Here is a 9,037-nt window from a genome sequence, read left to right as displayed (position 1 = left end):
TCTATAAATTGCTTTGGGTAGTATACTCATTTTCACTATATTGATTCTTCCAATCCATGAACATGGTATATTTCTCCACCTATTAGTGTCCTCTTTGATTTCTTTCACCAGTGTTTTATAGTTTTCTATATATAGGTCTTTAGTTTCTTTAGGTAGATATATTCCTAAGTATTTTATTCTTTCCATTGCAATGGTGAATGGAATTGTTTCCTTAATTTCTCTTTCTGTTTTCTCATTATTAGTGTATAGGAATGCAAGGGATTTCTGTGTGTTGATTTTATATCCTGCAACTTTGCTATAGTCATTGATTATTTCTAGTAATTTTCTGGTGGAATCTTTAGGGTTTTCTATGTAGAGGATCATGTCATCTGCAAATAGTGAGAGTTTTACTTCTTTTCCAATTTGGATTCCTTTTATTTCTTTTTCTGCTCTGATTGCTGTGGCCAAAACTTCCAAAACTATGTTGTATAGTAATGGTGAAAGTGGGCACCCTTGTCTTGTTCCTGACTTTAGAGGAAATGCTTTCAATTTTTCACCATTGAGGATAATGTTTGCTGTGGGTTTGTCATATATAGCTTTTATTATGTTGAGGTATGTTCCTTCTATTCCTGCTTTCTGGACAGTTTTTATCATAAATGGATGTTGAATTTTGTCAAAGGCTTTCTCTGCATCTATTGAGATAATCATATGGTTTTTATTTTTCAATTTGTTAATGTGGTGTATTACATTGATTGATTTGCGGATATTGAAGAATCCTTGCATCCCTGGGATAAAGCCCACTTGATCATGGTGTATGATCTTTTTAATGTGTTGTTGGATTCTGATTGCTAGAATTTTGTTAAGGATTTTTGCATCTATGTTCATCAGTGATATTGGCCTGTAGTTTTCTTTTTTTGTGGCATCTTTGTCAGGTTTTGGTATTAGGGTGATGGTGGCCTCATAGAATGAGTTTGGAAGTTTACCTTCCTCTGCAATTTTCTGGAAGAGTTTGAGCAGGATAGGTGTTAGCTCTTCTCTAAATTTTTGGTAGAATTCAGCTGTGAAGCCTTCTGGACCGGGGCTTTTGTTTGCTGGAAGATTTTTGATTACAGTTTCAATTTCCATGCTTGTGATGGGTCTGTTAAGATTTTCTATTTCTTCCTGGTCGAGTTTTGGAAAGTTGTACTTTTCTAAGAATTTGTCCATTTCTTCCACGTTGTCCATTTTATTGGCATATAATTGTTGATAGTAGTCTCTTATGATCCTTTGTATTTCTGTGTTGTCTGTTGTGATCTCTCCATTTTCGCTTCTAATTTTGTTGATTTGATTTTTCTCCCTTTGTTTCTTGATGAGTCTGGCTAATGGTTTGTCAATGTTATTTATCCTTTCAAAGAACCAGCTTTTGGTTTTGTTGATTTTTGCTATGGTCTCTTTTGTTTCTTTTGCATTTATTTCTGCTCTAATTTTTAAGATTTCTTTCCTTCTACTACCCCTGGGGTTCTTCATTTCTTCCTTTTCTAGTTGCTTTAGGTGTAGTGTTAGGTTATTTATTTGACTTTTTTCTTGTTTCTTGAGGTGTGCCTGTATTGCTATAAACTTTCCCCTTAGGACTGCTTTTACTGTGTCCCACAGGTTTTGGGTTGTTGTGTTTTCATTTTCATTCGTTTCTATGCAAATTTTGATTTCTTTCTTGATTTCTTCTGTGATTTGTTGATTATTCAGCAGCGTGTTGTTCAGCCTCCATATGTTGGAATTTTTAATAGTTTTTCTCCTGTAATTGAGATCTAATCTTACTGCATTGTGGTCAGAAAAAATGCTTGGAATGATTTCTGTTTTTTTGAATTTACCAAGGCTAGCTTTATGGCCTAGGATGTGATCTATCCTGGAGAAGGTTCCATGTTTGCTTGAGAAAAAGGTGAAATTCATTTTTTGGGGATGAAATGTCCTATAGATATCAATTAGGTCTAACTGGTCTATTGTATCGTTTAAAGTTTGTGTTTCCTTGTTAATTTTCTGTTTAGTTGATCTATCCATAGGTGTAAGTGGGGTATTAAAGTCTCCCACTATTATTGTGTTATTGTTAATGTCTCCTTTCATACTTGTTAGCATTTGTCTTATGTACTGTGGTGCTCCCATGTTGGGTGCATATATATTTATAACTGTTATATCTTCTTCTTGGATTGATCCTTTGATCATTATGTAGTGACCGTCTTTATCTCTTTTCACAGCCTTTGTTTTAAAGTCTATTTTATCTGATATGAGTATTGCTACTCCTGCTTTCTCTTGGTCCCTGTTTGCATGGAAAATCTTTTTCCAGCCCTTCACTTTCAGTCTGTATGTGTCCCCTGTTTTGAGGTGGGTCTCTTGTAGACAACATATGTAGGGGTCTTATTTTTGTATCCATTCAGCCAGTCTTTGTCTTTTGGTTGGGGCATTCAACCCATTTACGTTTAAGGTAATTACTGATAAGTATGATCCCTTTGCCATTTACTTTATTGTTTTGGGTTCGACTTTATACACCGTTTTTGTGTTTCCTGTCTAGAGAATATCCTTTAGTATTTGTTGGACAGCTGGTTTGGTGGTGTAGAATTCTCTCAGCTTTTGCTTGTCTGAAAAGCTTTTGATTTCTCCTTCATACTTGAATGAGATCCTTGCTGGGTACAATAATCTGGGCTGTAGGTTATTTTCTTTCATCATTTTAAGTATGTCTTGCCATTCCCTCCTGGCTTGAAGAGTTTCTATTGATAGATCAGCTGTTATCCTTATGGGAATTCCCTTGTGTGTTATTTGTTTTTTTTTCCCTTGCTGCTTTTAATATTTGTTCTTTGTGTTTGATCTTTGTTAATTTGATTAATATGTGTCTTGGGGTGTTTCTCCTTGGGTTTATCCTGTTTGGGACTCTCTGGGTTTCTTGGACTTGGGTGATTATTTCCTTCCCCATTTTAGGGAAGTTTTCCACTATTATCTCCTCAAGTATTTTCTCATGGTCTTTCTTTTTGTCTTCTTCTTCTGGAACCCGTATGATTCGAATGTTGTAGCGTTTAATATTGTCCTGGAGGTCTCTGAGATTGTCCTCATTTCTTTTAATTCGTTTTTCTTTTATCCTCTCTGATTCATTTATTTCTACCATTCTATCTTCTAATTCACTAATCCTGTCTTCTGCCTCTGTTATTCTACTATTTGTTGCCTCCAGAGTGTTTTTAATTTCACTTATTGCATTATTCATTATATATTGACTCTTTTTTATTTCTTCTAGGTCCTTGTTAAACCTTTCTTGCATCTTCTCAATCCTTGTCTCCAGGCTATTTATCTGTGATTCCATTTTAGTTTCAAGATTTTTGATCAATTTCACTATCATTATTCGGAATTCTTTATCAGGTAGATTCCCTATCTCTTCCTCTTTTGTTTGGTTTAGTGGGCATTTATCCTGTTCCTTTATCTGCTGAGTATTCCTCTGTCTCTTCATCTTGTTTAAATTGCTGAGTTTGGGGTATCCTTTCTCTATTCTGGCAGTTTGTGGAGTTCTCTTTATTGTGGCGTTTCCTCACTGTGTGTGGGTTTGTACAGGTGGCTTGTCAAGGTTTCCTGGTTAGGGAAGCTTGTGTCGGTGTTCTGGTGGGTGGAGCTGTATTTCTTCTCTCTGGAGTGCAATGAAATGTCCAGTAATGAGTTATGAGATGTCTATAGTTTTGGGGTGACTTTGGGCAGCCTGTATCTTGAAGCTTAGGGCTGTGTTCCTTTGTTGCTGGAGAATTTGCTTGGTATGTCTTGCCCTGGAACTTATTGGCCCTTGTGTGGTGCTTGGTTTCAGTGTCGGTATGGATGCATTTGATGAGCTCCTGTCAATTAATGTTCCTTGGAGTCAGGAGTTCCCTGGAGTCAGGGTTTGGACTTAAGTCTCCTGCTTCCGGTTATCAGTCTTATTTTTACAGTAGTTTCAAAACTTCTCCTTCTATACGGCACCATTGATAAAACATCTACATTAAAGATGAAAAGTTTCTCTATAGTGAGGGTCACTCAGAGAGGTTCACAGGGTTACATGGACAAGAGAAGAGGGAGGAGGGAGTTAGAGGTGACCCAAATGAGATGAGGTGAATCAATAGTGGAGAGAGTGGGCTAGCCAGTAGTCACTTCCTTATGTGCACTCCACAACTGGACCACTTAGAGATGTTCACGGGGTTATACAGAGAAGAGAAGGAGGAAGGTAACAGAGGTGGCCAGAAGGATAAAAGGGGGGAATGAAAAGGAGGGAGACAGATCCAGCCAGTAATCAGTTCCCTAGGTGTTCTCCACCGTCTGGAACACACAGAATTTCACAGAGTTGGGTAGAGTAGAGAGGGGTTAGAGAGGAGACACAGGCGACCTGGTGGAGAAAAAGGAGAGTCCAAAGGGAGAGAGAGCAGTCAAGCCAGTAATCTCACTCCCTAGTGAAAAATGGGTCCTGAAGTTTGGGTCCTTAAAGGTACAAAATTGGTAACAAATACATAAAAGCAAAAATTAAAAATCTAGAGTAGAGTTTGGAATTTCAAAAATGTGATGTTAAAGAAAAGAAGAAGGAAAAGTAAGAGAGAAAAAACGAACAAACAAAAACAAACAAGGTCGCGAAAATTATAAAGAAAGTACAGGTGCAAAATTGATAACTAATACCAGAAAGCAAAAATTAAAAATCTAGAGTAGAGTTTGGAATTTCAAAAATACAATGTTAAAAAAAAAAAAGAAGAAGAAGAAAAATAAAGAGAGAAAACAAACAAACAAATACGAACAATGTCACAAAAATTATAAAGAAAATACAGGTACAAAATTGATATAAAAATCTAGAGTAAAGTTTGGAATTTCAGATATACAATGTTATATAAAAGAAGAAGAGAAAGAAACAGAGAAGAAGAAAAGAAAAAAAAAAGTCACAGAAATTATATAAAAAAACTATAGGTACAAAATTGATAACATATACCAAAAAGCGAAAATTAAAAATCTAGAGTAGAGTTTGGAATTTCAAAAATACAATGTTAAAGAAAAGAAGAAAAAAACAAAAAAAAAAGCAAAATCAAAAACAAAAACAAAACAAAACAAAAAGGTCAAAAAATTATAAAATATATATATATGAAGTTTACTGAAGAAGAAAAAAAAAGGGTCTTTTTTTTTTTTTTGCCAAGTAATAGGTTATAAAAGTGAAAATTAAAGGAACAATAGAGGACTTAAAAGTTTTTTTTTTTTTTAATTAAAAAAAAAAGAAAGAATGATGGTAAAAATAATAAAAATATATCTAGGACTTTTTTTTTTTTGTGGGTGTTGTGGGTTCAGTTCATTTTTGGCTAGTTCCTTGTTCAGATTTATATTTCTCAAGATCTATAGGCCCCTTCCTACATAGTCCGTAGTAACCACAGGGTTTTGATCTATTGCCTGTAGCTTCCAAGGCATTTCCCTCTGTTATATCTTCTTCTGTTTGCTAGTCTCTTCAGTATCTGGTTTCCGCCCTGACACAAAGGGCATGGTGGAGGACACTTTTTTTTTTTTACGCTTACTTGTTCAGTCGCGCTGTGGGGAGGGAGGGAGGGATGCTGCAAACAAATAACACTGGCGTGGGCTGGCAGTGCCTCAGCCACCCTGGGTCTGCCCCCGCTCACGGCGCGTGTGGCCACCCTGCCCACACTGCTTGGACTCTAGGTTGTTCTGCCGGGGACAATCCAAGGCTGGCCCTGGGCTGCATGCACCTCCCAGGTCCAAGCCGCTCAGGTTCAGGCACTCGGGTAGTCCTCAGAGGCGCAGACTCAGTTGGGCCTGCGTTTTGTGCTCTTCCCACGTCCGAGCAGCTCAGGTGATGAGGTGTTTGGCGAGTGCCAATGCTGCGACTTATCGCCTCCCCGCCACTTGGTTATCTGGGTGTAAAACCGGCGCACCTCCTCAGGCAGATGTTGACCGTCCAGACCCCCGAGAAGTTTTAGTTTGCAAAGAAGCCTGCTTACAGTTTTATAGATAATGTCTCTCTGGGGCTGCGATTGCCCCCTTCCGGTTCTGGCTGCCTGTCACCGGAGGGGGAAGATCTGCAGCCGGCTATCTCTGTTCAGTCCTTTGTTCCGTGCGCGGGCCTGGCGGTCTTAGGTTAGGGCTGGCTTTTCGCGTGGTAGATATCCCACAGTCTGGTTTGCTAGCCCAAATTATTTCGCTCAGATAGCGCTCAGGGTATTCAGGCCAGATTCTTACTCTCAGCGATGCAGCCCACGCCGCGCCTCCCTGCCCAGCCCCCGCTTGCTAATGTCGGATGCAGGTATCTGCGCTGCTTCTCCGCTGGGGGAGTTACCGTAGGGCTCGCAAACTGCGAGTTTTAATTTTTTATTTATTTTTTCTCCCTGTTATGTTGCCCTCTGTGCTTCCAAAGCTCGGCACAGATTTGGCAGTGAGAAGGTTTCCTGGTGTTTGGAAACTTCTCTCTTTTTAAGATTCCCTTCCCAGGACAGAACTCCGTCCCTCCCTCTTTTGTCTCTTTTTTTTTTTGTTTTTAATATTTTTTCCTACCTCCTTTTGAAGAGTTGGGTTGCTTTTCTGGGTGCCTGATGTCCTCTGCCGGCATTCAGAAGTTGTTTTGTGGAATTTACTCGACGTTTAAATGCTCTTTTGATGAATTTGTGGGGGAGAAAGTGTTCTCCCCGTCCTACTCCTCCGCCATCTTGGCTCCTCCCCCCCCCCCCAATTCCTTCTATTCATTCTTCTTTGTTCTTGCATAAACTTCTGAGAATATGATCAAGACAATGACACTTGCATGTTGTAACACTTGTGCACATCTTTAAAATAAAGCAGAACGTTGTTTTCTGTAATAATCTTTTTATAGTCAGGAAATTTTCTAGCCATGCCCTCCCTCTTTAGAGAGGCATAGCTGTCTATTCTGCAGTAATTAAAATTATCTGAAAAAGACCTTTGAGAAAATTTGATGTAAATCTTGATGTCGTTTATGAAGTACATTACTTCCTATCAGCTCTTCACTGAGCCTTATCTTTTTTTTTTTTTTTTTAATGTCAGGGCGTAGATTTGAATGAATTTACATTTCTTCACTGGTTCAAAACCATACAGAAGAGACACTACTGTTGGAGAGAGCATATTCTAAGACATAAGGAAACCATTTCCTATGCTTGAATATATTCAATTGGGTACAAAAGTGATTACAATCCATGTTTCTCAAAAAAATATGATTAGTTGAAGAATCTTCATTTAGTTCCAGAAGTAACTAGTATATCACTGACTAGTATTAATGAAAAATAAATTTGTTACCTGTTTTAGTTTATCTTGTGTGTAGTATTTGGTGAGATATGAAGTAAGAAAATTATTACTTCTTCTATTCTAGAAATTATTATTTCTCTTTCACATTGTTCATTATTTCTTTGTAGCATGGTTGTTGTCAAAGAAAACTGTCTTAACCAGTGAAAGAAAAAAAACTAAAAGGGAGTGAAGACAACAGAATGTACCATATACATTTGAATTAATTCATATTTTAAGTTTTTTTTTTTATTATGAAACAGAAATGAGATGAAGGACAGTACATGCTTTTAAAATACATAGACTGCTGTCTATACTATATGTGTGTATTTATTTTCAAGCCTGTGTTTATATTTTAATGTATACAAGAATAGAATGTATTTAATGGATATTTTTTCCCTTCAAGCCCAAGTAAACATGACATATGGTTCACAAGGAGATGAATTTGTACATGTTTTTATTTTTGTTGTGGTATCTGCAGTAATCTTTCAATAAAATAAAGCAAAACTTACCTTAAATTCTTGTGTACACTTTCCCAATAATAAAAGAAGTAAAGGCTTTTTTGTGACCCAATAGCAAATACAACAAATAAAATGCTATATTGTGGATATTAACCTATTCAGACAGATTCTTCTGGGAATCTGAGATTCTGAGAAGAAAAGATTATTTCTAGTCATTAAATACTGGTTTAATAAGTAAGCTAGCATAGAATTATTCATTTACATTTTCTCCTCAAAAACTTAAGTAATTTCTCCTATATTCTTTTATTTATTTATTTATTTATTATTATTTTTACTTTATAATATTGTATTGGTTTTGCTATACATCAACATGAATCCGCCTGTTCCCCATCCTGAACTCCCTTCCCACCTCCCACCCCATACCATCCCTCTGGGTCATCCCAGTGTACCAGCCCCAAGCTTCCTGTATCCTGCATTGAACCTGGACTGGTGATTCATTTCTTATATGATATTATACATATTTTAATGCCGTTCTCCCAAATCATACCCCCCTCCCTCTCCCACAGAGCCCAAAAGACTGTTCTATACATCTGTGTCTCTTTTGCAGTCTCGCATACAGGGTTGTCATTACTATTTTTCTAAATTCCATATATATGCGTTAGTATACTGTATTGGTGTTTTTCTTTTCTTCTTCTTTTTTTTTTTCCAATGTCTCTGCTTTTTAATGTGCTGTCTAGGTTGGTCATAGCTTTTTTTTCCAAGGAACATTCTTTCTGGCTTACTTCACTCTGTGTAATAGGCTCCAGTTTCATCCACCTCATTAGAACTGATTCAAATGTATTCTTTTTAATGGCTGAGTAATACTCCATTGTGTATATGTACCACAGATTTCTTAGCCATTCATCTGCTGATGGACATCTAGGTTGCTTCCATGTCCTGGCTACTATAAACAGTGCTGCAATGAACATTGGGGTACACGTGTCTCTTTCCCTTCTGATTTCCTCAGTGTGTATGCCCAGCAGTGGGATTGCTGGATCATAAGTCAGTTCTATTTCCAGTTTTTTAAGGAATCTCCACACTGTTCTCCATAGTGGCTGTACTAGTTTGCATTCCCACCAACGGTGTAAGACGGTTCCCTTTTCCCCATATCCTCTCCAGCATTTATTGCTTGTAGACTTTTGGATCACAGCCATTCTGACTAGTGTGAAATGGTACCTCATAGTGGTTTTGATTTGCATTTCTCTGATAATGAGTGATGTTGAGCATCTTTTCACGTGTTTGTTAGCCATCTGTATGTCTTCTTTGGAGAAATGTCTATTTAGTTCTTTGTCCCATTTTTTGATTGGGTC

This window comes from Bos taurus, chromosome 28 (assembly GCF_002263795.3).
Source record: "Bos taurus isolate L1 Dominette 01449 registration number 42190680 breed Hereford chromosome 28, ARS-UCD2.0, whole genome shotgun sequence".
NCBI classification, from domain to species: Eukaryota; Metazoa; Chordata; class Mammalia; order Artiodactyla; family Bovidae; genus Bos; species Bos taurus.
The sequence above is the reverse complement of the archived record's forward strand: the minus strand, read 5'-3'. Positions refer to the sequence as shown.